The 26,732-nt window shown below is 48.2% G+C and overlaps 2 long non-coding RNA genes across 4 annotated transcripts in view; one reads left to right on the top strand and one right to left on the bottom strand.

The window, feature by feature from the left end:
* Positions 1-26,367, bottom strand: part of LOC129556643 (uncharacterized) — a 78,062-nt gene extending 51,695 nt beyond the window's left edge. For both annotated transcript variants that reach the window (XR_016038851.1, XR_016038850.1), the window contains exon 1: positions 26,146-26,367. This is a non-coding gene — a long non-coding RNA (uncharacterized LOC129556643). The remainder of the gene's footprint in view (positions 1-26,145) is intronic.
* Positions 3,108-6,484, top strand: LOC148775799 (uncharacterized). 2 transcript variants are annotated; one of them, XR_016038929.1, is made up of 3 exons: positions 3,108-3,514; positions 4,238-4,490; positions 6,194-6,484. It is a non-coding gene; the product is annotated as an uncharacterized LOC148775799 (long non-coding RNA). The 2 variants fall into 2 exon arrangements; XR_016038928.1 differs by having other exon boundaries at positions 4,053-4,490.
* Positions 26,368-26,732: the final 365 nt, after the last annotated feature.

Below are 26,732 nucleotides of genomic sequence, written 5' to 3'. Positions count from 1 at the left end.
CCTGTCTGGTGATGGGTCACCAGTCCTCACCACTTAGATGACATCGGGACGACAGTGGAAAGGTGAATCCCTCATGCTTGCAGCAATGCCAGTCTGTTCGTTTCTGTGCTCTGGAAAGGGCTTTGCCCCACCTCAATCATGAAAACTAAGAGCAGACTCAGTGTGAGCCGCTCAGCAAAGGACCAGCGCTGACCTGGCAGAGGACATTCTATCAGAGGAGGGCCAGGTTCACTAAAGGACCGGACAGGCTTTCCTGACACGACTTCCGGTATGTCCAGTAAAAAGCAGACATTACTTTGTTTTTCCAGTAGTCACGTATGAATGTGAGAGTTGGACTATAAAGAAAGCTGAGTTCAAAATTGATGCTTTTGAACTGTGGCATTAGAGAAGACTCTTGAGAGTCCCTTGGATTGCAAAGAGACCCAACCAGTCCATCCTAAAGGAAATCAGTCCTGAATATTCCTTGGAAAGACAGATGCTGAAGCTGAAACTCCAATACTCTGGTCACCTGATGCAAAGAGCTGACTCATTTGAAAAGACCCTGATGCTGAGAAAGATTGAAGGAGGGGACAACAGAGGATGAGATGGTTGGATGGCATCACTGACTCAATGGACATGGGTTTGGGTGGACTCTGGGCGTTGGTGATGGACAGTGAGGCCTGGTGTCCTGCAGTCCATGTGGTTGCAGAGTCAGACACTACTGAGCTACTAAACTGAACCGATTCATCTTTTGCCTTTGAAAAGTACTCATTTATTTCCAATTTTCCTAACACTTTTACTCTTATCCCTTAAGAATGCTCAGTACCCTGATGTATTGAATTCATCCATCAAAAGAAGAGTGATGAGACGTTCATTCAGCCCCTGACCTGAGGCCACAGAGGTCCGGTTGTGAGGAAGGGACCGGTACTCATGCCACCACTATGGAGCATACCTCTCTACACCCTCCGTAAGGCACCCGGACGCCCGTCCTCACAGAAGCATCTTTAGGAGCCTCTGAGCTGGTCTCTAAGTGAAAAGAAAGTGCGTGAAACTTCTACCACAAATGGAAAGGTGTGCCTTTAAAATCACTCAAGGACATTCCCCACGACAGCAGCCACCACATCACTTAACAAGACAGCGAGCAGGTGGTAAGAAGACACTGTGACCCCAGCTCGCGGGGACCCCACAAAAGGCTGTCAGAAGGAGAGCCTGGGCCAGTTCTTTAAGTACGAAGAAGTAGGGCTCCTCGCTTTCCGCTCACAAAGGACACAATTTGAAACACTTGATGTTGACCTGTTTGGCAAGGGCTTTCAAGGTTGAAATGATTTTCTTCCTCATCGCCAGCACCCATGCTTAAATCAGTGGAAATTCAATTGATCCAAAATGGCTTGTTCTCTGGCTTCCCTAGTGGTTCGGTGGCAAAGAATCCGCCTGCCAGTGAAGGAGACACAGGTTCAACCCCTGATCCGATAAGACACCACACGGCTTGGTGTAACCAAGTCCATACGCCACCATTGTCAGGCCTGTGCTCTCGAGCCTGGAAGCCAACTACTGACGCCCTTGCACCCTGGAGACTGTGCTCCACAGCAAGAGAAGCCACCGCAACGAGAATCTGGAGCCGATTGTATGTATTAACTGCCAGCTTAAAAACTCATATGGGCGGAAGTGATTTGGAGGGAGAGCATGATAAAGGTGGTTTTGGTCATTCTTTTTTGATCAGTGAAGACTGGAGACCCACAAACATGTAGAGGCCATGATGTTGCCCTAACGCTGATAATAAAAAGATAGTTAATACCAAGAAAGCCACGAAGAAGAATCAAAATACCTCACAAGGTCACAGGAGCATCGAGTTTTAACATATGCACCAGTTTTCTTTGGATTGTGAAGATCACTCTTCTAAGACTCAAAGTCACTAGATTAAAGCACTTTTATACTTAGATATACAGTGAGATATTATACATATGCAATGGGATATTACTCAGCTGTACAAAAAATGAAACAACGCCACTTTTAGCAATGTAGATGGACCTAGAGATTATCACAGCAAGTGAAGTAAATCAGAGAAAGGCAAATGCCACAGGATACCACTTATGCCTGAAAACGTTAAAAAGTGACACGGATGAACTTTTTACAAAACAGAAACACACTCACAGACTTTGAAAACAAAGCTTGCTATTAAAGGGGAAAGGTTGGGCAGGGAGGGATAAGTTAGGAAGTTGACACTGACATATACACACTATCCATATAAACGAGATAATCAGCAAAGGCCTACCGCACAGCACAGGGAGCTCTACCCAATACTGCATAATAACCCACATGGAAAAAGCCCCGACAAAGAATGAGTACACGTGTGTGTGTGGCTGAACCACTTTGCTGGACTCCTGAAAGTAACCCAACCTAGTAAATGAACCAAGAGGCTCCTCTGGGGGCTCAGATGGTAAAGATCTGCCTGCCATGCAAGAGGTCAAGGTTCAGTCCCCAGGTCGGGAAGATCCCCTGGAGGAGGGCATGGCTTCCCACTCCAGTGTTCTTGCCTGGAGCATGCCATGGACAGAGGAGCCAGGTGTGCTACAGGCCATGGGGTCGCAAAGGGTCGGACACAACTGAGCACCTGAGCACACACGCACCCCTTGGGAAGCCCGAGGACCGTGGAAGGGAAATGTTTTAAACCCCTCCCAGGGTGGAACAGATGGGGTGAGACGAGGGCGAGCTGCCACGGGCCCTCCCCCCGGGTTCCTGGTCACAGCCCGAGGACGCTGGCTCAGCACCAGCGCCCCCACCGCCCCCTCCACGACTTCCCCACGCAGTAATCCGCTCTCACGTTTGCAGACCGTGACATTCACTCCCTCTATTTTGTGTTTCTGGTGCAAAATGACCACATTTCAGTAGAATCCGTGACAAATATGACCCCACAACAATGGCTTAGGGACACATCTTTGAGGGGTTAAATGTGGTTTTATTTCCAACATAAAGCATTCCTTCTGTGTCAAACAGAGAATTTTAAAAAGGAAGAAACTTTATCTCATTACAACGTCCCCTCCCTGGTCAGAACGTGTTTCCCCTTTCCCAAGCGTCTTCTTGCGGTTCTTGCTTCCCGTAAATAACTTTCTGTAGGGCTGAGTAAGAGCACTTGCTCCCTCCTTTAAAAAGGACTGAGATATAACCTAATCCTCATGGTCATCGCCGTTTTCAAGTAATAGCATTGTTTCTTGTCTACTCGGATGTTCAGAAGGGCTGAAAGGAAGATGAGCCGCGAGCTCAGGGACTCAGCGGTGTGTGATTCCCGATGGAGCAGCAGCCAGCCTTGCGTGCGGCCCCCACGGGGCACCACCGTACGTCCTGCCCTTTCCTTTGACGTCTGCCCTCCAGGGCAGAATCTGCAGCTTCTCGGAGAAGAGTACCCTGTTCTCACCCACTCTCTGCCATGCTCTCATGGAGGATTAAAGGGGATAAGCGTGAGCATCGGTGCCCCACCAAGGATCTCACAGAGCTTCACAGCGATCTTAGGAGAGAAGTCTAGAAGGCTTGAGAACAGGTAAAAGGTGGTTCTTACACCCAGCCATCACCACCACCAACAGACAGGCTGTGAAAGCTCCAAGTAATCATAACAAGTGATGAAAGAGCTAAGCGTTTGGTCTGAGCACACATCTGTGCGAGCACAGCCTTGGGTGGCAGCTCCACTCAGTAGGCAGGCCCCTGAGCAGGACGGGAACCTGCTCCATGAACTTGGCAAATCTGATCCAACAAAACAAAATGGTATTTTTTCTTTTGATTAGTACAAGATGAATGACTGAGGGTTTGGATTTATTTAGTAAGATAATGTGCAGAAGTACTATGTCAACTACTTAATAACTAACTTGCACATTAATTTATACTTCTGTTCAAATAGCTATCATGTAGAATATTGCAGGAGACTGTTATTTTAGATGCTACCAGGGACACACTGGACTAGGATCTTCCTGTATTGTGATAATAACATCCACCCATCAGCCTCCCTTCCAACCTGCTTTCCTCCAGGCCAACACTTTAGGATGATTTTTTATTATTTTCTCTGATTCTCATCTTATTGCCAGGACAGCTCAGTTCAGTCACTCAGTCGTGTCCGACTCTTTGCGACCCCATGGACTGCAGCACGCCAGGCTTCCCTGTCCATCACCAACTCCCGGATCTTACTCAAACTCATGTTCATCGAGGTGGTGATGCCATCCAACCATCTCATCCTCTGTTGTCCCCTTCTCCTGCCTCCAATCTTTCCCAGCTGCAGGGTCTTTTCCAATGAGTCAGTTCTTCACATCAGGTGGCCAAAGTATCGGAGCTTCAGCATCAGTCCTTCCACTGAACATCCAGGACTGATCTCCTTTAGGAAGGACTGGTTGCATCTCCTTGCAGTCCAAGGGACTCTCGAGAGTCTTCTCCAGCACCACAGTTCAGAAGCATCAGTTCTTCAGTGCTCAGCCGAATTCATCTTGTTGCCTAAACACTGCCCCGTTCTCTTTCGGTCCTCCCAGCAGGTAGGGCTCTTTCCCCCTGGTGCCTTCGCCTTGCTCTTCTCTCTGCCTGGAGTATCCCTCCTCCAGATCTTTCCATGCTGGCCGTGCCCGGTGGTAAGCATCTCAGCCAAAAGGTCACTTTCTCACAGAGCCGTCCCTGCCTGTCCCGCCTGCAGCCACCATGCCCACCACCTGGTCCAGCGTCTCTCCCCTGCACCGGGGCCTGACCTTCGTCCTCACCCTTGTTAATCTGAAATCATCTTATTTTGTGTCTGCTTCTTCTGCTACATTTGACCTCCACACGTTTTTGCTTTTTTTTGGTGGGGGTGGTTTTACCTTGTTTGTGTCCCCAAATCCCAGGACCATGCTTGTCCCACTGCAACTGCTGAAGAGTCATTCAATGAGTGAATCCATCTTCAACTCCAAAACCAGTGTTCTATATCAGCCTCCCTCAAAATAAGATCTTTCTGCCTCTATTTCATGCCTGTCTCAACTAATGAAAGACTGCCTGGGGTGGGAGATGGGAGGGAGATTCAAGAGAGAGGGGACATATGTATGCCTGTGGCTGATTCATGTTGATGTATGGCAGAATCCAACACAATATTGTAAAGCCATAATCCTTCCACTAAAAATCAATTAACTAAAAAAAAAATTTTAAAGGCTGCTTGGATATAAAGGGCTGTCTCATTTGGGGTCTCAACCAACCCCTGTCTTCCTGTATGTCATCTGGTCGTTTTCTCTTTTTTGTCCCAGGAAGACAATGGAAAGACAGACACTGCCATTGAAAAATAAAATAAATATGACAATAGCCCAGCATACTTCAAGGGCATTTTTCTAGAAAGGATTCCTGACCCGGGATGTAGAAATACTCCACACTGAACAAATGAGGCCGAGCCGTGGGGTTCCCCAGGGTGAGGTTTCAACCTGCTGCTCTGTCTCCGGGGAAGCCGGCCCAGGCATTCCGGGAGAGAAGAGAACCTCTTGCTTTGCTCACAAGGCTATTTGTTTGTAGCTGACAGCGCGCGAGCACGGGCTCAGCGGCCCCTATTAGACCCCCGTGGGAGGGGGTCCCCCTCGATGTTCCGTCAGCAGCACTTGAAACGCCGGGAACAGGAGGGCTCCTGCCAGTCACGAAGCTCTGGGATGCCCTTATTAGGACGTGCGTCATCCAAACATGGATGCCCACGGAATACAAAGATAGATCCCCTCCCAGCACACTCTGTGCTGCGTGCTCTGCAGGGAATCAAGAGCGCACTCATTTTAGGAAGGCGGATTTTCCCCTAAGAAATGCAACTTTTTCTCAGTGTTAATTACAATTGCCAAGGAAAAGTTTTCAAATGGAAAGTTATCCCCAAAAACCCTACCGTTTCACGGGGAACAGTGAAATTTAAGATCAATATATTCGTAGCATGAATTTTAAACAAGTGCTTTAAAAATTAATACAATTATGAGAGTAAAGATAAATGAAAAACAGACCAGAGCACACCAATCTTCATCTGTTTACCTGCCCGGAAAGCAAATGTGGATGGTTGAGAGCATCTGGCAGGAAGCCATGAGCTTGTTTACCACAAATAAGCCCTGAACTCCTTGAACATAAACTCTCCGAACCGAGAAAGCAGGTTTCTGTTGCTTTGGCCCCAGTCCATGAAGCGCCTCATTTCCCTGGGATCCTGTCAGGAAAAGGTGAGCTCACTGCTTTGTTTTTCATCACTTTTTATTTTTAGATCACAGAAGTAGTGTCTGTTTGATGCGGAGACCTTGGAAAACCCATAAAAACACAAAGGACACTCTCCTAGTCTTTCGACGCTGATAACCCCATTCCCTGCCATTACAATCGCCATCAGCACCCGCGTCTTCCTGTGCATTCTTGGGGGGTCACACGCACGTGTTAGTTTCCCCTCCCAGCGTGATCTCTCTCCACACATATGGAGTCAAGCTCACTTTTCATTTTTCAACACCTTATGAAGCTTCGCCAAGTCTGAAATACGCGTCTCCTGCCTGTGTGTAATGATTAAAGCACACCATATTGTATGGATTATTACTGTTTCTCTAGCCAGACTCTTAACTTTGGAGTCTTTCGGTTGCTTCCTATTGCACCCATCTATCCGTCTGCATGATATCTCTTATATCTATCATTGCATGTTGCTACTGATGGACAGGGAGGCCTGGCGTGCTGTGATTCATGGGGTCGCGGAGAGTCGGACACAACTGAGCGACTGAACTGAACTGAACTGTTTGGGCACTAAGTCGTGTCTGACCCTTTGCCACCTCTTGGACCGTAGCCAAGCAGGCTCCTCTGTCCATGGGATTTCCCAGACAAGAACACTGGAGAAAATGGGTTGCCATTTCCTTCTCCAGGGGATCTTCCCGATCCAGGTGTCAAACCCGGATCTCCCACATTGCAGGCAGACTCTTTACCATCTGAGTCACCAGGGAAGCCCATGTATGTTATATAATGTGTATATAAAAATCTATATGCAATCTTCAGCAATTCTTTTCAAAGATGCTATTATCAGCCTGCCCAATATCTACTTTTCCTCCTTCCTTGCTAGTATAAATTCCGACTTAAACGTCCTTGGCTAATTATTTCTCCTTCTACATGACAGAGTGTCGCCCACATGATGTGCTTCTGGGATGACCTTTTGATGGGGTGTAGCTGTGGTTCCCAACGAGTCCACGACGTCCAAGGGGTCTTGAGGCAAACTTTGGGGAGGGTGCAGAGAGGATCAGTTCTGTTATGGAGGGAGCGACTAGATGACAGCTCAACTCAGCCAAGTTACATTGCTTCTCTTACTTTTGCTAACAGTGCATAAGTAAGGCGATTTGGGCAAACATCGCCAATGAAACAGGGCTTCCCAGGTGGCACTAGTGGTAAAGAACCCGCCTGCCAATGAAGGAGAGCCTAAGCGACACAGGTTTGATCCCTGGGTTGGGAAGATTTTCTAGAGGAGGGCATGGCAACCGACTCCAGTATTCTTGCCTGGAGAATGCCATGGACAAAAGAGCCGGCAGGCTACAGTCCATAGTGTTGCACAGAGTCGGACACGATTGAAGCAACTTAGCACACACACACGCCCCAACAAAACAACAAAATGCCCAACCGCTCAGGTATTCCATCCGTGAAGGACGGGGCCCGCTGGGATGCAGAAACATCAGGGGGTGAGGTTTCGTTGAGTGTTCACGGTGGTTCCTGGGCTGATGTCACATCACCATCCACGTGGCGGTCATCACCCCAGCCTCCAGGCGCTTTCTCAGCATCAGCAGCTACTCTCACGTCCGGCAGAGGGGCTGGGAGCTCGCTGACGTCTCAACATCTCCAGCTTGGACTGCGTCCCTGCTCAGCACCCAGCAGAGGGATGGACCACACCCCGAGTGACCACAGCACCCACGGGCATCTCCTGAACCCGGATGTGACAACCTGTGGTTCTCGGATCTGATCCTGCCTCCTGCTTCTCTTGCTTTCTCACGCAGGAATCACGGCAGCAGCCCCCTCCTCCTCATTCTCTTTCGTTTCCCATCGCTAGGACGGCACCCGCCTCACTGGAGGCAGCCCCCTGGAGGCAGACAAGCAGGCACACCCAGGAGTGGGCGAGCTCCCCGTGCACAGATGTAAGCCCGTCTGGTTTGTTTTGTTTCTTCCTCATTTCACAAACCAATCCTCCTCCTCCCTGCCTTCCAAGTTCACTTAAGGATCTACCTCCAAGAAGCCTTTGGAAGGGAAGCTGGCCCAGCGTCTTCCATTCAGAGCTGCTTGCTTGATTTCTTACGACGCCGTCACTTAAGCACCTCTCCATGTGGGTCCCCAGCAGACACCACCTCCGTCTCCTCGTCCCCGGGGGCTCGGCCCTCCAAGTCCCCGCCGAGTCTTGCTTCGTCCTTGTCCCAGCACTTCTCTCTTGACCCACAAAACTGCAGACGGCTAATCAGAGAGGTTCAAAGGCGTTCCTGAGGCTGCTTCCCCGCACACCAGTGTTGTTCAGCCACTCGGCTGTGCCCGACTTCCTGCCACCCCATGGACTGCAGCGCGCCAGGCTTCCCTGACCTTCGCTGTCTCCCAGAGTTTGCTCAAATTCATATCCACTGAGTCGCTGATGCCATCCAACCATCTCCTCCTTTGTCGCCCCTTCTCCTCCTGCCCTCAGGCTTGCCCAGCATGTTACAGGCTAGAAACCAAAGCCTGGGGGAGCTGAAGAGTGTCAGCCAGTCTGACTGTAAGAGAGGAGGAGACGGCCTGGGATCCACATCGGGGTGCCTCTCACTGCCCCCTCCCCTTGCTCCAACTGACACCAGGCTGCCACCATCGCTACGCCTGTCCCCAGAGAGTCCTCATCCCCACGGTGCCCCACCGGCTGATACCAATTCTTTTAAAATATGACTTTGATTTCACCATCTCCAACAGTTATTGAGAATGCCGAATCCCAAGCACTAGATTACCAGAGACGAATCTAGTTACAGAAACAGGGCAGAATTTAAGCCTGAGCTTGGCATTTTAGGTCCCACACTACTGTATCCGCTTGCCATATGAATCCCAATCGTTCGTTCCAGTCAAACGAACGCACTCATCTCTCAGTTTCCCCTCAAATGACACACCATGTCCTTCTTCTCTTCTGCACTTGTCCAAAACACTGCGTGCGGCAGACAAAAGGCCTTCTCTCTGAGCATTCATCTGGGAACTTTCTTTGCATCATATTTTTATTTCTGCCTAGAGAGAATTTTTTTATGTATTTATTTTTGACTGAAGGATAATTGCTCTACAGTATTGCATTGGTTTCTACCCAACATCACCGTGCCTTTAGAGAATTTAATGAATATGGCACCTCTGCTGGTGATCAAGCAATTCAGGCGACGAATGCCTTTATTGATGATGATGATGGTGAGAAGCAGTAACTGTCTTTATGGAGCAACCTCTGGGTGGGATGACATCTGTAAGCTCGTAGAGTGGACACACACCTGGTGTCCAGTGTCTGACAGCTCTTGCTATTTTCTGCTTTCCCAGGACAGTTTTTCTTCCTGGTGGCCACTCCAGTCTCACTAGAACCCAGAGATTTTTAAACATAATTCTTTCTTGATGACTTTGCTGTCAAAAATTTTTTCTTTTATTTTTTCTTTTTTTTCCCACCTGGTCTTAACTTTAATTTCTTTTTTTTTTATTTATTTAAATTGTAGGCTAATTACTTTATATCATTGTATTGGTTTTGCCATACATTGACATGAATCTGCCCTGGGTGTATAGAAGTCTTGGGATGAGAAAGACAGGCCCTTCCCTCTCATTCCTTCTTTTTGTCCGGCTCTAGGAAGAAAGGTCCTGCCTTCCGCCCCCAGCAGCAGCTCCACCACCGCATTTCTGGAAGCCACAAGTGACACAGCACACAATCCACTGAGAATTGAGAGGTTTCCGCACTTGTTCCAGGCACCAGGGAAACGAATATGGACGAACGGATGACTTCTGACCAACTTAGAGGTTTCCACGCTCGTGCCAGGCACCAGGGCCATCAATGTGAATGAACTGATGACTTCTGATCCTCAGGAGTTAACAGTAAACAGAAGCAGAGACGTGCACGCATCACTGCAGTGTTGTGTAATAAACACCCTGAGAAGGACCAGGACAGACTCCAGCCACAAAAGACAAAGTGGTCCACTCTCTGAGGAAGGAAGGAACCCCTTCTTGGAGGAGCTGGTCCTCAGGGGGCTTTTCAAGGATGAGCAGACATTCGCACCCTGAAGGTAAAAGGCAAACACACAAAGAAAGAGCTCCTGTCAAGACACAAAATGCCAGGAAGAACATCCGATGCCCATTAGGACAGCAGGGCCTTCAGCTGGCCAGAGTCCCAAGTGGCTCAGTCGGTAAAGAATCCGCCTGCAACGCAGGAGACACAGGTTCAATCCCTGGGTGGGGAAGATCCCTGGAGAAGGAAATGGCAACACACTCCAGTATTCTTGCCTGGAAAAAATTCCATGTGCAGAGGAGCCTGGTGGGCCGCAGTTCACGTGGTCGCAAAAGTCAGACATGACTGACGCACATGGAGTCGGCAGGGGAGCCAGAATCCAGAGAGTCAGCTGGGAGTCTGGACTCCACCCTGGAGATGAGGATGGTAGGCTGCGGTATTTTAAGTGGAAGAGAGGAAGCGATATTTGCATTATTTAAACATTCCCTGGTCACAGGTGGTAGGACGTCTCGGGGAAGGAGGACGTGGGCCTGGAAGACCGCTGCATGCTCGGAGCAAGAGCAAGCGAGAGGCCGCGGAGACAGAACGCGGAGCTGCTCCAGCGGCGCCCTGGGGCGGCACCTCCGCCAACACGCTCCTCTGGGCTGGGGGGGAACTCGCGGGCGCGGAGCCGCGGCGGGAGGAGCCTGCACAGGAAGCTACCTGGCGCTGCTCCTTCCGTCACGGGCGGAAGTCTCTGGGGTCTCCCCTTCCCTCTGCGTCCTGGGTATGGTCCTCCCCCGGGTCTCAGGGGTGTCGGTGATAACTCTGTGCCTCCAGGTTGGTTGGGGAGCTCCTCTTCACTCAGGCCTGGGTTTCGGAAGCAGGAGCTGCTGGAAGGAAGCCGGGACCAGAGCACTGTTGGTCCAGGCACTTGGGGGCAGACCCGGGGGGGGGGGGGGACAAAGAAAGAAGGTTCCAGAACGCTGGGGATCTACCTTTTGCTCCCACCCAGCAGCCTGAGACGGGGCAGACCCTCTGGTGTGTAGATGGGGGTGTAAAGACGTGGCAGGACTGAAGGAGCTGAAGACTCAGGGCCTCGGGGTCCCAGGGAGCGAGGGAGGCCGGCCCTTGAGCCCACGCCGTACGGGGGAGCTCGGGAGCCAGACACAGACCTTTGTTCTTTCATTTCTTCCTGCTCTCCTCACTCGTCAGCTGCCCGCCAACGGCTGGGCGGAGGGAGAGAGACCATGAACACAAGGGCTTCCCGGCGCTTCCCCAGACCCCTTCGAAACCACCACTTTCGCGCTCTCTCTGGATTCCCAGCCCTTGGTTCCTCTCCAGCAGTGATGCTTTCGCTTCGTTCCACGTTTGGGAAACTGCTGAGGACCGCAGGACTCACTGAAGGCTTCTTAGTCCCGGGTTTTCCCAGCGTCAGCCCCAAGCACGGGAGGTGGAACATGACGCAGGTCAGCTGGAAACCTGGCTAGGACATTTCCTAGTGTGTGAGCCTGGGGCTTCCCAGGTGGCTCAGTGGTGAAAACAAAAGCCACCTGCCCAGCAGGAGAGGTGGGTTCAATCCCTGGGTCAGGAAGATCCCGTGGAGAAGGAAATACTGGGTTGCCCGCTCCAGTATTCTTGCTGGGAAAATCCCACAGACAGAGGAGCCTGCTGGCCTACAGTTTATAGGGTCACAAAGAGTCCGACGTGATTTAGTGACTGAAACAGCAACTAGTGCGTGTGCCTAGATGAGTTACTTAATCCCTTTTGCTTCAATTTCTTCAAATATAAAATGGATGAAGTACTGGGTCCTTTTTCATGGACTTGTCAGGGAAAGGGACATATCCGGTGGCAAGCTCTTATCCCAGGCCCTGGGCCTGGGCTGCAGGAAGTGTAGGCCGGTGATACCAGGCCTGAGCACTCTGCTCCACACCCGAGGGCCCAGGCACTGCAGGGGGCGTGGGCGTGGCGGGGGGAGTGTCCCCGGTGCATCGCTCCCCTTTGGAAACGAAAGCTGAGTCCATTCAGAGAATAGCCTGTGTGTCCCACGCAGGGAAAGCGGAGCAGAAAAGAGACAGAAAACCCCAGATTTTGCAGCTGCCGGATCCCGGGCTACACGAAGACGGGCTCCTCCACCAAGCCTGGGGGACGCTGAGGACGCAGCAGACCCGGGAGCCGCCTGGGCGTGCGGGGTGCAGAGGCAGGATGTGCGTGGGGGCGCCCCGGCCGCCGCCGCCCTGCTGGCCCCGCTCCGCAGCGTCTCCCCTGCAGCCAGCTTCCCCTCCCGTGGCGCAGGGCCCTGCGGCGGGGGCCCCCGAGAAGCTGCGGGACGCGCCTCCTGTCCATCGGAAACCGCGTGGGGAGCGGGCTTCGCTTCCCCCTTTCCTCTCGTTTGTTCCTCTCTGTTAAAGCTGACCAACGCGGGGAGGAAATCAAAGAACCAGCCCAGGATCGCAGCAGACTGGGGACAGCTGCTATTTCCAGCCGGGTACATTTGCAGACAAGTAAACACCTCCGCCGGCCCCGCAGCGAGACCCTGGGGATTACCGAGCGCCCCGGGAGCTGGCGGCCTTACACGGCAGGCGGGGAGCAGCGCACGGTTTTCCGAGACTGCGGGGTGGGGTCCGCGGCCCGCCTGCGGCCCCTGGACAGCAGCGGGCCTCGGGGGCCCGGCCTCTCGGGAAAGCAGGCGCTCGGCCGGCCGGGCATAACCAAGGAGGGCGGGACGAGGCGGCTTTAACGGGCAGACATGCTGTTGCTGTTGTCCTTCAGCCGCTCAGTCGCGCCCAACTCTTTGCACCCCGTGGACTGCAGCACGCCAGGCCTCCTGTCCATCTCCAACTCCCGGAGTTTGCGCAAACTCAAGTCCCTTGAGTCGGTGACGCCATCCAGCCCTCTCGTCCTGTCGCCCTCTTCCCCTCCTGCCCTCCGTCTTTCCCAGCATCAGGGTCTTTTCCAGTGTAGCTGACCCCGTAACAGCACGAGTCCTCCCTCGGAGTGGCCCCTCCACCACCGGGGTGAGTGCTAGCTACCGGGCAGCTTCCCGTCAAATTCAAGGTTCAGTTTGCTCATCCGTAAGCTGAGGCTTCCCTAGTGGCTCAGATGGTAAAGAATTCACCTGCAATGCAGGAGACTGGGGTTCGATCCCTGGGTCGGGAAGACCCCCTTGGGGAAGGGAATGGCAACCTGCTCCAGTATTCTTGCCTGGAGAATTCTAGTCTGGTGGGCTACAGTCCATGGGGTCGCAGAGAGTCAGACACAACTGAGCCACTAACGCTTTCACTTTCTTTTACTTCAAACTGCTCGCTCGTGAGGGGACACCTCAGGAGAGGGTGAGCACGAGAATTAAATAAAAATAGTGTAAATGAAAAACACCATCCAGACTCCCTGCAAGGGGCTGGCCACAGCTTCTGCCGCCCAGTCCAGAGCTTCTAGGCCTGAAAAGAAGTGGCACATCTGACGGATAAAGAGAAAACGAAGTGAGTGTAACAGCCCCCTGAGATGGTGCGAAGGAAGGCCTCTAGAACACAAGAGGTGAGGACATTCAAAACCTTAAAGAAGAATATGGTTATGAGTGAGCACAGGAGGATCTCACCAGAGAAATGAACCCGTGAAGGTGCAAATTCTCGAGCTGAAAATGGAAATCCACTGATGGGCTAAACAGCAGATCAGATATGGCAGAAGAAAAATAAGCAAACTTGAAAAAATTTTTTAAAAACCTGTTCTGAAACGAGGAGAAATAAGACTTAACAGAGTCTTAGTGGCCCCTGAGACAATATCACATTTTGTAACATACAGGAAGTTAGAATCAAGAAGGAGAAGAGAGAGAGACTGGGGCAGAAAACATTAAAAAAAAAAAATCACACCTGGGTACATAACCACCAAAGGGTTGAAGATTAAAAACAAATCTTATTTTATTTTTTTATTTTAAAAAGTATTTCCTTGGCAGCACGTGAAGCCTGTGGGATCTAAGTTTCCTGATCAGGGATCAAACCCATGCCCTTCGCATTGGAGGTTTGGAAGCTAATCGCTGGACCACCAAGGACATCCCAAATGACAATCTGAAAGTCACCCAGGGAGGAGAGGCACGTCGCCTCCAGGGACACAGTGATGTATTGATGACACGTTTCTCATCAGGAAAAACTGAACGGAGCCCAGAAATCAGTAGAATGACAATATAAAGGGTGGAAGAAAGAGTCAAGCCGGAATTCTACAACAATGAAAATATCTTTCAAAAATAAAATGCTTTTCAAAAGTAAGACGTTTTCAAGCAAACAAAAGCTGGGAGAATTCATCACCATCATATTTGTTCGAGAAAGAAGTAACTCAGGCTGAAGCCAAGTTAGACCAGATGGAAACCAAAATCCACAGGAAGGCAGAAAGAGCCCAGAAACGTCTCTGCAGCTTTTCATCTCGGGAGGCCGACATCCATCTGCATATTCCAACAACTCCTTGTCTGCCTGGAATAGGTTTATTCAAAAGGCAAAGACAACTGGGATGCTGATGATAAATTATTAACAGTCAAATAAAAAGTGTCTTGTGTTGCAAGACTCTCTAGCCCCACCCTACCTCAATGCAAAGCCAGTGGATCTCATACCATTTGATATTGTCCAGACAGAACTATCAGCTTCATTTTTGCTGTCTCCCTGGTTTCCAAATGAGAAAAGAAAACTTCACCTCCGCTTCATAAGCTAAGTGGGTTTCTGTGGATGTTGATTCCACCAGTCCTTCACACCATCAGAAAGAAATCACCTGTATGCCTCTTCATGCAGAATATAGTTGTTGTTATTTGATTGCTAAGTAATGTCCAACTCTTTGTGACCCCAAGGACTGCATGCAGCACGCCAGGCCTCCCTGTCCATCACCATCTCCCAGAGCTTGCTCAAACTCATGTCCATCGAGTCGGTGATGCCATCCAACCATCCCATCCTTTGTCGTCCCCTTCTCCTTCCGTCTTCAATCTTTCCCAGCATCAGGGTCTTTTCCAGTGAGTCAGTTCTTCACATCAGGTGGTCAAAGTATTGGAGCTTCAGCTTCAACATTAGTCCTTCCAATGAATATTCAGTGTTGATTTCCTTTAGGATGGACTGGTTTGATCTCCTTGCCGTCCAAGGGATTCTTAAGAGTCTTCCCCAATACCGCAACTTGAAAGCATCAATTCTTGGTGCTCAGCCATCTTTATGGTCCAACTCTCACATCCATACATGACCCCTGGATAAAACCATGCCAAAGATAGCTGCTCCATATCCCTCGGGAATGACAAGAAAACCTTGCTATCTACCAAGGACTCGGAAAGAATATAGCTTGAACAATAAAGAAAATTAACTAATTATACATTTATATCATCTACTTGAAAATTCACCATTGGAAATCTTGCTTGATCACCACAAAGACACTTCAAGCATCTGCACAAACAGATTTCACAGGGAAGAACGAGTGTGTTGTGGCTGCAACAAGCATGGATCTCTTTACACTAGGGGCTGGCCTTCTAGAACAAGGAGGATGGTGATGTTAGTGAGAACGCCACACCTGACACATCCTGTCAGATAGAAATGCGGTGTCCAGAGAGACAGAGGGACCGAGTTCTTCCCACCCAGCCCTCCTGGCAACACACTCCAGGATCTGTCCTTCCAGATAAAAGATGGCAAGTATTTCCCTACCCCAAATATAGTTTTTTTAAATGAAAATATCCATGGATGGAAGCTGAAAGTGAAAAGTGAAGTCTCTCAGTCACATCCAACTCTTTGGGACCCCATGGACTATAGCCCATCAGGATCCTATGTCCATGGGGTTTTCTAAGCAAGAGTACTGGAGTGGGTTGCCATTTCCTTCTCCAGGGGAGCTTCCCAACCCAGGGATCAAACCTGGATCTCCCGCATTGTAGGCAGATGCTTTACCATCTGAGCCACCAGGGAAGTCCTCCATGGGTGGAGCCTGGCATCTAAGGTCAATAAGTGGGTCTCCCCAGAGGCAGTGGGACCTGTTCTGGGTGAGAAAGCAGGCAAGGAGGGCAGTAGCGCTGGGTGAGCTGTGTCCACCACCTGGGAAGGTCTGGTCTTAGGAGCTGCTCTCCTGTCAGGCTGGGTAAGGTTGTGACTGGAGGCGGGGCAGGGGGTCGGGGGGGCGGTGTCTCGGCGGCCACATACCAGCACTGGAGGGTTAGCAGGAGTCTCCGTTCACTCACTGACCCACTGGTGAAATATTTCTCCTGCGCCCCATGAATGCCAGCATCGCTCAGAGATCCAGGGATGAGCAGGGAAGATGACACAGCCCCGAGACAGTGGGGAGACAGCAGGTGAAGCAACAGACAGCCCCTAAACTTCACTGCACTGTAGGCTGTCATGCAGACAGCCAGCGAGCCCTGAGACCGGGGCACAGCGGAGCCAACCCCGGCGTCCCAGAGGCTGGGAAAGGCCCTGCAGGGGAAGCAACACCTCCCAGCAGGCTGGAAGGATGTTTAGGAAGAAGCCAGCAGGCAAAAGACATCGTTCTTTCCATCAGCTCACTCCATGGGGAAAGTCCAAGTAGAAGGATGATCATCTCCTTAGAAATCGTACATGATGCATTTTCCAAAATTCCATCCAACTGGTGAAAGTTCATCCATTGTACTTTCTGGAGGCGCCACGGAAAACATTGGGACAACTTTCGAAGCTGATGAGTGATGCAATCACGAGGAAACCACAAACTTTTACGAACCCAGAGTTAAAAACCACAGTTTTCCAAGTGCCCCCATTTACATGGAAATAAAAAATAAGCATTTGTTTAATTTATTTGTGGTCCAGAAATAGAGGCGTGATTCTGGCATAGATAAACCTGGTTTAAAAGATTCTTTTCCCTGGTGTCTGATGACCCACAGGGCATTAATGTGTCCAGAGTTGAAGCTTCAGTGTGTAGAGTTGCCCTTCCATCCTCAGGGCGCTGCTCCTCACTTAACTCCAGTCTTTATATTTAGAATCGTTTTGAAAAGTGACAGGACTTTACGTGACCCGGGAACAGAGGACAGCCTCAAGATCTGCTTTGCTTCCTGGCTGCTGCCTGAGAGTTAACAGTGTTTCTACAGTTTATCTGAAGGATTTATGTGAATTGAAATTTATTGAATTGCAATTTATCTGAACAATATCAACACACAAAATTTATTTTTAAAAAAGAGTAAAGCTTTAAAATCCCATGTCTTAGAGATAACAGTGTGGAAGAACATATTTGCAAACAAAAAGTTAGAAAAGGTGGAGCCTGGGGACCCCAGGGGATTAGAACTAAGCGTGATATAGGAAAATGAGCCTCGGGGGGCAGAAGGTAGCTTCTATTCTCTTCAGTATTTCTCCTCCAGTCCGTATGACATGAGACCCATCCCTGTGATACCCTCCAGTGCTTTGGGTTTCAGACCATCCTTCACCCTCCTTTGCACCAGATTCTCATCTCAAAATGGAAATAGTAAAAGATAAAAATTAAGCATTATGAAAAAAGTAATGATTGTCCCAGAACATCTCAAGTGCTTAACTACTGCTGCTGCTGCTGATTCGCTTCAGTTGTGTCCATCTCTGTGCGACCCCATAGACGGCAGCCCACCAGGCTCCCCCGTCCCTGGGATTCTCCAGGCAAGAACACTGGAGTGGGTTGCCATTTCCTTCTCCAATGCATGAAAGTGAAAAGTGAAAGTGAAGTCGCTCAGTCATATCCGACTCTTAGCGACCCTGTGGACTGCAGCCCACCAGGCTCCTCCGTCCATGGGATTTTCCAGGCAAGAGTACTGGAGTCGGGTGCCATTGCCTTCTCTGGTTTAACTACTGCTGCTGCTGCTGCTGCTGCTGAGTCACTTCAGTCATGTCCAACTCTGTGTGACCCCATAGACGGAAGCCCACCAGGCTCCCCCGTCCCTGGGATTCTCCAGGCAAGAACACTGGAGTGGGTTGCCATTTCCTTCTCCAATGTGTGAAAGTGGAAAGTGAAAGGGAAGTCGCTCAGTCGTGTCTGACCCTTAGCGACCCCACGGACTGCAGCCCACCAGGCTCCTCCGTCCATGGGATTTTCTAGGCAAGAGCACTGGAGTGGCTTGCCATTTACTAGAGAGTCCTAAAATGCTCAACAGAGAAAACCACGAGGAGCTCTGTATTAATGACAAGTCGTGTTAGGGCTGCACAGTTTGGTCCCGTCCCAATAAACAATGTGCATAAGCGAGCAAATCACTAAAGAGGAAACGCACGTGGCTGACAAACTATAAGGAAAACGTTTGCCTTCCCTGAACGTTAAAAGCGACATCCCGACTTTTATCTGTAACGTCAGAAAAGTTGAGAGGGGTTGCCTACTGTAGGGAACCTATACAGTTGTGAATAGCTGAAGATTGATGCCCTCTTGGAATGCAATTTACATATTAACAGCCTGAAAAAGTGATATATTTTCACATATTAATTCTACTTCTGAGAATCTATCCTAAAGAACCCCAAATTCAGAAGAGAAATTATGCAAAAAAATTTCCATCACAGCATGGTTTATCATAATGAAAAATTCAAAACAACTTCCCTACCCAACATCAAATACATGCTTAATTAAATACTACAATCTGTAAGTGGTTTTCAGAATATTCCATAACTGGTCTTATCAAGCAGGGCATGGCCATAAAAAGATGCTGGCTGACCAGCATGGACCCTGACTTGATGCCATATTGGCGTCTGGGGCAGAGTATCAGATTTGTACGAGCATATTTCAAATGTACTTTTGATAGCTTTGGAAATGTCGTTTGTAAGAGTGTCCTAGAAAATGGAAGAATACTTGTTATATGTAAACATATATTTGAATAGTTCAGAAGTCTGGTAGAGCTATACTAAAACGTCAACCATGGTTAAATCTGAGCCTGGGTGTTACTGATGTTTTTCTTCTTTGTGCCTTATTTTATTTCCCCAACTCTCTATAAATAGAGAAAAGTGAAATGGCCTCCGTGGCACAGCTCGAAACGCTCACATCTCTTCATTTTCTGTCCCAGGATGGCCAAGGGATGCCATCCTTCAGCCTAACCGAGTGTGTTAATCAATTTTATGCCTGTCGGTGGAACAGTGTGGAAAACATTATCCACAGTTAAAATAACCAAGGGCACCATTCTCACTTTTGCTTCTGATCCCATTGCTGTGCTAACATTTAGAGATTTGGAAAGTGTATTTAAGAGATGAGGCTAACTTGTTTTTTTATTCAAAATTTTTATTGAAATAACAGTGAATTCCCTTACAGTGGTTAGAAGTCATGGGGACAGGGCTGTGTACCCTTCATCCAGTGGTGAAGTCACAGCAGGGACACTGACCCCGACTCAATCCACTGATGTCTCACAGATTCCCCCAACTTTACCTGAGTGTATACTTCAGTTCAGTACAGTTCAGTCGCTCAGTCGTGTCCGACTCTTTGCGACTCCATGAATCACAGCACGCCAGGCCTCCCTGTCCATCATCAACTCCCGGATTTCACTCAAACCCATATCCATTGAGTCAGTGATGCCATCCAGCCATCTCATTCTCTGTCGTCCCCTTCTCCTCCCGCCCCCAGTCCCTGCCAGCATCAGGGTCTTTTCCAGTGAGTGTAAACTTAGTTCTGTGCCCGTGACTATCTCCACATCCCATCCACACACAGAGCCCACCATCACCTCAAGCATAAAGATGAAACCAACTTGCCCATTTGTTTAACATTACCATCAGCGTTGCCAGAAAACCGAAGACTTTGCGAAACTTCTAATATAAACTGGGGCTCTGGCCAACCTCGAGCTTATTCAGCAGACGTCCAAGACACAGGCGAGGTGTGTGACGTGTGACACGCCAGGAGACCCATCTTCAGAAAAGCGGCTGAATAACCTCCACCCACCTTATATATCTTTTAATCTTGAATCGAAAAATGCAGTTCAAGGTGACAACGAGACTGTTCAGTCCAACATCTAAGGAAGTTGGAAAGCAATGAAAAATTGGGTTTCTCCATGTACGGAGGTGTGTGTCTACTTGGTAAGCATCTCCAGTCATAATCACCATAGGGTTCCTGGGGAAGATATGAAAGATGAGAGGCGTTTCATCTGTGTTCCCTACGTTCTCGGCGTTCAGTGTCTCCTGCCCTGAGCGTTTGATCTTCTTTTATCACAGATGCCAAACTTTTAACTCAGGGACGGAAGATGTAAGAGGGTGATGGCGGCCACTTTGTTCCCCCGACACAGACACAGTGCTTTTCAGGACAGGATGCCTTGCCTGGCATCCCGAATAAGATTACAGGCGAGCAAATCACAAAGACATGAAAGCAATAAATCTTCCTTTGTGCAGAAATCAAACCCATCACACACTCAGGTCCCAAGGGGAGGAGGGGTGGGGGAGGGGAGAAGGGCGAGGGGCAGGCTTGATGGAGGGCATTAACTCCTTCCCTTCACTAAAAATTAGAGAAAAGAAAGAGAAAAGCCATGAGCCTGCTGTTTTTCCCATTGCTCCTTCATTGCCAATCGTGAAGTCCCCCTGCAAAAGTATGTCTCTGCAGTAAATCTACCTCGAAACTAAAACTTGCCGGGATAAGATCATGCAGATTCGGGATCTGAAAGGCAAAACTCCTAAAACAAGATTTCTAAATCACTGATGACAGTCCTCTGCAAAGTGAAGTGAGAATAAAGGAGAATCTTAATAACTTCATGGACAGTGGACAGCTTGTGTTTTAAAGCCAGGGGTTGTCCTTTAGGTGATGACTTTGAGAAAGGGACAAGCCCTTCTTTGTCATGGAAACCTACTCACTTCACATCCTTTTCCCCAAAAAAGGACAGATAATAAGTAAATGGAGGGAGAAAATTTCAAAACCCAGCACCGAATATCAAAATTCCAAAGTGGAAACTTGCCAACATTAAAATGTAATTCTCCACGCTAAGAGAAAACGATCCGTGTTAGAATGAACGTCAGCCTCCCTCTAAGGACACTTAACACATCTTTCAACAGACCGAAGCAGCAGGGAGCAAAGTGGGACGCCCGCAAGGCCAGCTCCCGCGCGGCCAGGGTCCCTGCCAAGAACCAAGCTTCACGTGGCACATGGCAGGGAGCCTCCCACCAACAAACATAACAGCTCCAAGCAAACCCAACTTCTGGAGAACACCCCTCCCATGTTTCCCTGATCCAAACGTGTTCACCTATGATTCATTGTTGCAAATGCATTTTGATGTTAAACAAAATAAAACACAAATACCTAGCGATTTATTGTTTCCCCAAGGGCAGTTTAAACCCCAAAATGTTCTCTTGATAATTATCCACTTACTTTATTCTTTATACACAGATAAAGAGAAATAGTTTTCTAAGCGCCGTGTATTATCAAGAAAAACAGCTTGTTTAGAAAGAAAAAAAAAGAAACAGGAAAGGAAAAATAAACAGCTAGAGTCTGAGAACTGCTGGTATTCAAGATGAAAAGATGTTAGAACCTTGTTTAAAAATAGCAAGATACTCTAGTTTTGTGAGTTCAAGTCAAATAATTTCACACTGGCACTTTGGAGCTATTAATATTCCACATACCAAGAAATTTGATAAATGGTGTCCCTTGACTGCTTTTAAGTGTACAGATTTTTCTCGGTATATGTGTTCATTCACATGTAAGCTAGCTGGGTATTTAAAGCCACAATAAATTAAACTCAGTACTTTGATACATGAACCACATTCATTTGAGGTTTCTAGGAATTGGATTTAAATCAAATATTGCATAGACGGTGACAGAATTTCACTTCAAACTCTTCCCTCATCAAGCTTTACAAAGTCAAGTGCAAGTATTTACCACATTTTATGAAGTTCAAAGGAGCTTGAGTACAGAGTGCCTTCAGATAAACAGCTTTATTTACCTGGCTCATTCTGAAGCTCTGATTCTATTCAGGGAGTAGTCATGTTAGTCAGTTAACTATCTGGACATTAAATTCCACTCAAAGCACAATTTACAAGGCTCTGAAGACAGGGCAACTCCACCCCCAGCTTGTTGTGCTGTTTTCCCGGTGTCCATTGGGTTTAGCATGTTGGCTTTCGCCAAAGTGTACTAGTCAATTGTGAGGATATGAGCAAAAAATACCATGTACATGTGTGCGTGCTAAGTCATTTCAGTCACGTCCGACTCTGCGACCCCATGGACTGTAGCCCACCAGGCTCCTCAGTCCATGGGGTTTCCCAGGCAAGAATACTGGAGCAGGTTGCCATGCCCTCCTCCAGGGGATCTTCCCTACCTAGGGATCAAACCCTCATCTCTTATATCTCCTGCATTAGCGAACGAGTTCTTTAAAACTAGTGCCACCCAGAAAGTGTTTAAGGTACGTTCTAGAGTTAACACCAAAATCCTCATGCCTATGTCGGACTTCAGATGCCCAGACCCGCAAATCCTTGCCCGTGATTATGTCAGTCCACTTCTCCAGGGAAACAGGGCCAATAGGATCTGGTCGATAGATAGGATGATAGGTGGTCAGCTAGGCAGATAACTGAGGCCCACTGGGCTCCTCTGTCCATGGGATTCTCCAGGCAAGAATACTTGAGTGGGTTTTGCCATTCCCTTTCCCAGGGGATCTTCCTGACCCAGGGATCTAACCCAGGTTCCATGTGCTTTGCAGATGGATCCTTCAACTGTCTGAGGCAGCATGGAAGTCCAGATAAATAGACAGTAGGCAGATACAAAGAGAGAAGATGGAGGCAGATACCTAGGTGGCAGGCAGGCAGGTAGATGATAGACAGTGAATGATTGACGGATTAAGTAGGCAGGCAGATGGAGCTTAAGGGATTTGCTCACGTGACCGTGGGAGGCCGGCAAAGCTGAAATTCACAGCAAATTTAATGCGATCGTAAAGGAGCAGAGCCTCTTCTTCTGGGGAAGCCTTGGTTTTGTGTGGAAGGTCTTTAAACGTCGGGATGGGGCCGGTCTGCCTTACAGAGGTGATCTCCTTTGCTCAAAGTCACTTGACTACAGATGCATATCTGCAAAACTCCTTCACAGCAAGGAGGGTGTTTGATCAGAAAACCAGGTGCTGCTCCCGGGCCCACAGAGGCCTAGCACGGATCATTGCGATCATTGCGGCAATCCTACAGCCTACAGAAGTAGCAAAGCGGGGTGGCCCCTAACCAAACAAGTTCTGGGAACACCTGGAAGCAAAATTCAATTTTCACAAAATCCACGGCATTTGCTAAAACTGGGAATTCAGAGAAAATCCATTCAGGAAAATTCCTCCTGGGCATGGGGAGAGCTCAAGCTTCCTCACGAGAAAATGTTAGGATTCAGACTAAAGTCCTAAGACCCTTCCTTGAGATAAAGTGAAGTCGAGACCAACATCGGGGCTGGTGCAGAAGCAGAGGCTTGGAGCCTGCATCTACGGGAACAGAAGAGTTCCCAAGGCTTACTGCCTGTTTGACGTGATCATTATTCTCAACAGGAGGGAATGGATCAGGTTTTCTATGGTGCAACGTCTGTACGTGATTCACAAGTTCAACAACACTTCCCAGCTGCCATCGCTTTTGTTCCTCAACCACACCTGTGAGAACGAACGTTGGCGTGTGTCATGACGGTCACCGTGTGTCCATGAAGACATTCCCAACGTCACACACATGTCATCGTGCGGTAAGGACCATGCCTTCGGAGCCAGCATCCAGCTCTTTCTCTTGCGCCCGCAGATGCACCCCACCCACGCAGCAGAGGGTAAAAGCATTGCCTAAGCAACCATTTGCAAAAACAAGTTTTAAAGGGACTGGCTTTAAGTCTCCAAGCAAGAAATACAAAAGGCCATTAACATATAAAGCAATGCTTCACCTTGCCAATCATCAAAGAAACTAATTAAAACAAAGCTTCCACTTTTGAAATTGGCAAAATGCAGGGCTGTCTGGTGTTCATAGGCTCAGTTACTGCCTGGAAAGTCACGTTCGGGGCCGTCCATCACTTTTCCATAATAACATTTTATCCAAAGCTTCTTACACTTATCTTGATCTGGTGTCAAACAAGCTTGTCCCTGTATCTAAATTCATTTTAAAAAGCAAGGGAAGAAGGGAGAATTTCAGCCATCTTGGGACACGACTGAGCCACTTCACTCTCACTTTTCACTTCCATGCATTGGAGAAGGAAATGGCAACCCACTCCAGTGTTCTTGCCTGGAGAATCCCAGGGATGGGGGAGCCTGGTGGGCTGCCGTCTATGGGGTCACACAGAGTCAGACACGACTGAAGAGACTTAGCAACAGTAGTAGCAGCAGTGGCTCAGAAGGTAAAGAATTTGCCTACAATGCAGGAAACCCGAGTTTGATCCCTGGGTCGGGAAGATCCCCTGGAGAAGGGAATGGCAACCCACTCCAGTACTCTTGCCTGGAGAATTCCATGCAGAGAGGAGCCTGGCGCGCTACTGTCCATGAGGTTGCAAACAGTTGGACACAACTTAGCAACCGAACAACAATAGCAGCAGTTACTTTTGAGATTGACACAGTATCACTATTCACCCAGAAAGAATACATGAGAATGTGAAATTAAATGTGAGCTGCAAACAAGAAGCCAGCCTGAAAGTGAGTGATCTCAGGGTCCCTGAGCTGCATCCCTCCTCCAGCTTCTAAATATGCTACCCAGCCTCCCTGGTCTGTGCTCATATTAATTTGAGAACCCCACCAGGATAATGACATCCTTAGCAAATGGAAAGCCCTTGCGAACTGCACCCCACTGCCCGCAACGGAGTTATTATACTCCTTAAACTGTCCTTGGGGGAAGAAAGAATAAAAGAAAAAATGAGCAATACGGTTGTAGGAAGTCTTTTATGCAAGTAACAAAATATGACCAATATAGCAGGAGGAAAAAAAGGTGGGAGAACAGAATTAAACTAGCTTTAAAAACGCAGTATCTCCCACAAGTCAGGCAAGAAAGGATTAGTATATTACATGATTATACAAACACTAAAGGAAACACACATTTAAACTAACGCATGTTTAAAAATCCCATAAACAAATTCAAAATACCATTTTGGAAAAAATATTTCAACATAGAAAACATACCAAGGTTTAATTCCCTTCTCCAGAAGCACTTCTCACAAAACAGCAAAGAGAAAACTTAAGTTAAAAATACAGACTGACAATAAAATCCAAACAAATATTCAATATCATGAAGGAAATATAAACTGCAATGAGAGGTAGATTTTTATCTACCAGAGTGAAAAAATAAATAGTTTGATAAACCAAATCTTCAGTAAAGCTAGAAATAAGCAAACACTCTCATGCTTTGGAAAAACTGGCTGCACTCTCTTTGGAGGGCAATTTACAGTGGTGGGTGATCAACTATCGAAAATGCACGTCCCATTTGCCCTAGCAAGTCTACCTCCAAAACTACACCCGCTGCACGAACAGCTACGTGAGCCTGTGCATTCACGCTCTGCAATATTCCTGCAGCATTCTTTGAAACTAGGGAAACCATCTGAACAGGCGAAGTGCTCATGAAGATACGCCTGTTAGATTTATTACAGAATATCCTCCTGAAGAGTATCTTTCAGTCCTTTGGAAAAACGAGACATGAAGGAAAGTCTCAGTGATGTTAAATGAAGAAAGAGGGCGTATTGCAGAGGAGAGCTCATGGCCCAGCGACCTCTGAGAGGAGGGCTCGCGGCCCAGCGACCTCTGAGTAAGGGTTTCTGTGGGCCCGGCTATGCCCCCAGGGGCTACAGAAGGAGGGGAATTTCACTTTTTATTCTGTGCCATTCAGGAACATTCGGAATTTTGCCCACAAAATAAGAAACTAAAGCAAAAATTAGAAAAACTAAACTCGAGCAGTAATATAGTCCTTGTATACTATCGTATTTTAACACACTGAGTTTAGAGCAGCGACTTGGCTTGGGAAAGACAGTGGGTGAAAAAGCCCATCTGACATGATAATTTTAGGAGAATCCCTTGTTAAATGGGATTTAACTACTTTTCGCTATAAAGCTACAGTATTCTCCAACACATCAGCAAAGTTTTATTTCTCAACTCACATTAGAGTGCTTGACCCCTGCAGGAAGGTATCTGTCAGAGTTGCTTACTGACAATAAACAACCAGGAATTTATTTTGCCAGCTCACCTTAAATTTGACGTTACCATTCCCTGTTTTCAAAAACTACATACTCTTCACATTTCTTTCATTTTTCCAAATGCACATCTTTTATCCAAAACCAGGTTAGAAGTTAAAGCCAAATTTTCTTCTGTGCAAAGTATACCCAGACAACTCGAGCAGCGGTCCCATCGATTTCTGTGATGGAAAGCTAGTTCATTGCTCTTCGACATTCAGGTCTGCTCCTAAGCCAGTTAGCCCGTGACACTGCGCTTCTTGAGAAATTGTGGGTGTGGCTCTTCATAGGAATAGACCAGCTGTACCTCTTTCAGACAGTCACCTTCTTTTGCATTTCCTGCCTGCAGCCAGACTTCACTGCCATCCACCCCATTCTTTCCAAACTTGGAGTAATTCGTTACTTTATCTTTCCTCCATTAGTCGCTTTTTCATTTCTTCTGCTCCAATTCCAAAATAGATTTTGAAGCAGAGGAAATGGAAAATAGGAAAAACGTCTCCACTGAAGACTCAATTCACCTCTTAAAAGAATCCAATGATAAATTATTTAGGCCATTTAAAACATCATTTTCGAGATATCTATCAGCTGTGATTGACTTGCA

The sequence above is a fragment of the Moschus berezovskii genome, chromosome 13 (genome assembly GCF_049115385.1).
Source record: "Moschus berezovskii isolate FMDL1 chromosome 13, NW_MosBer_1.0, whole genome shotgun sequence".
NCBI lineage: Eukaryota > Metazoa > Chordata > Mammalia > Artiodactyla > Moschidae > Moschus > Moschus berezovskii.
The sequence above is the reverse complement of the archived record's forward strand: the minus strand, read 5'-3'. Positions and strand labels throughout refer to the sequence as shown.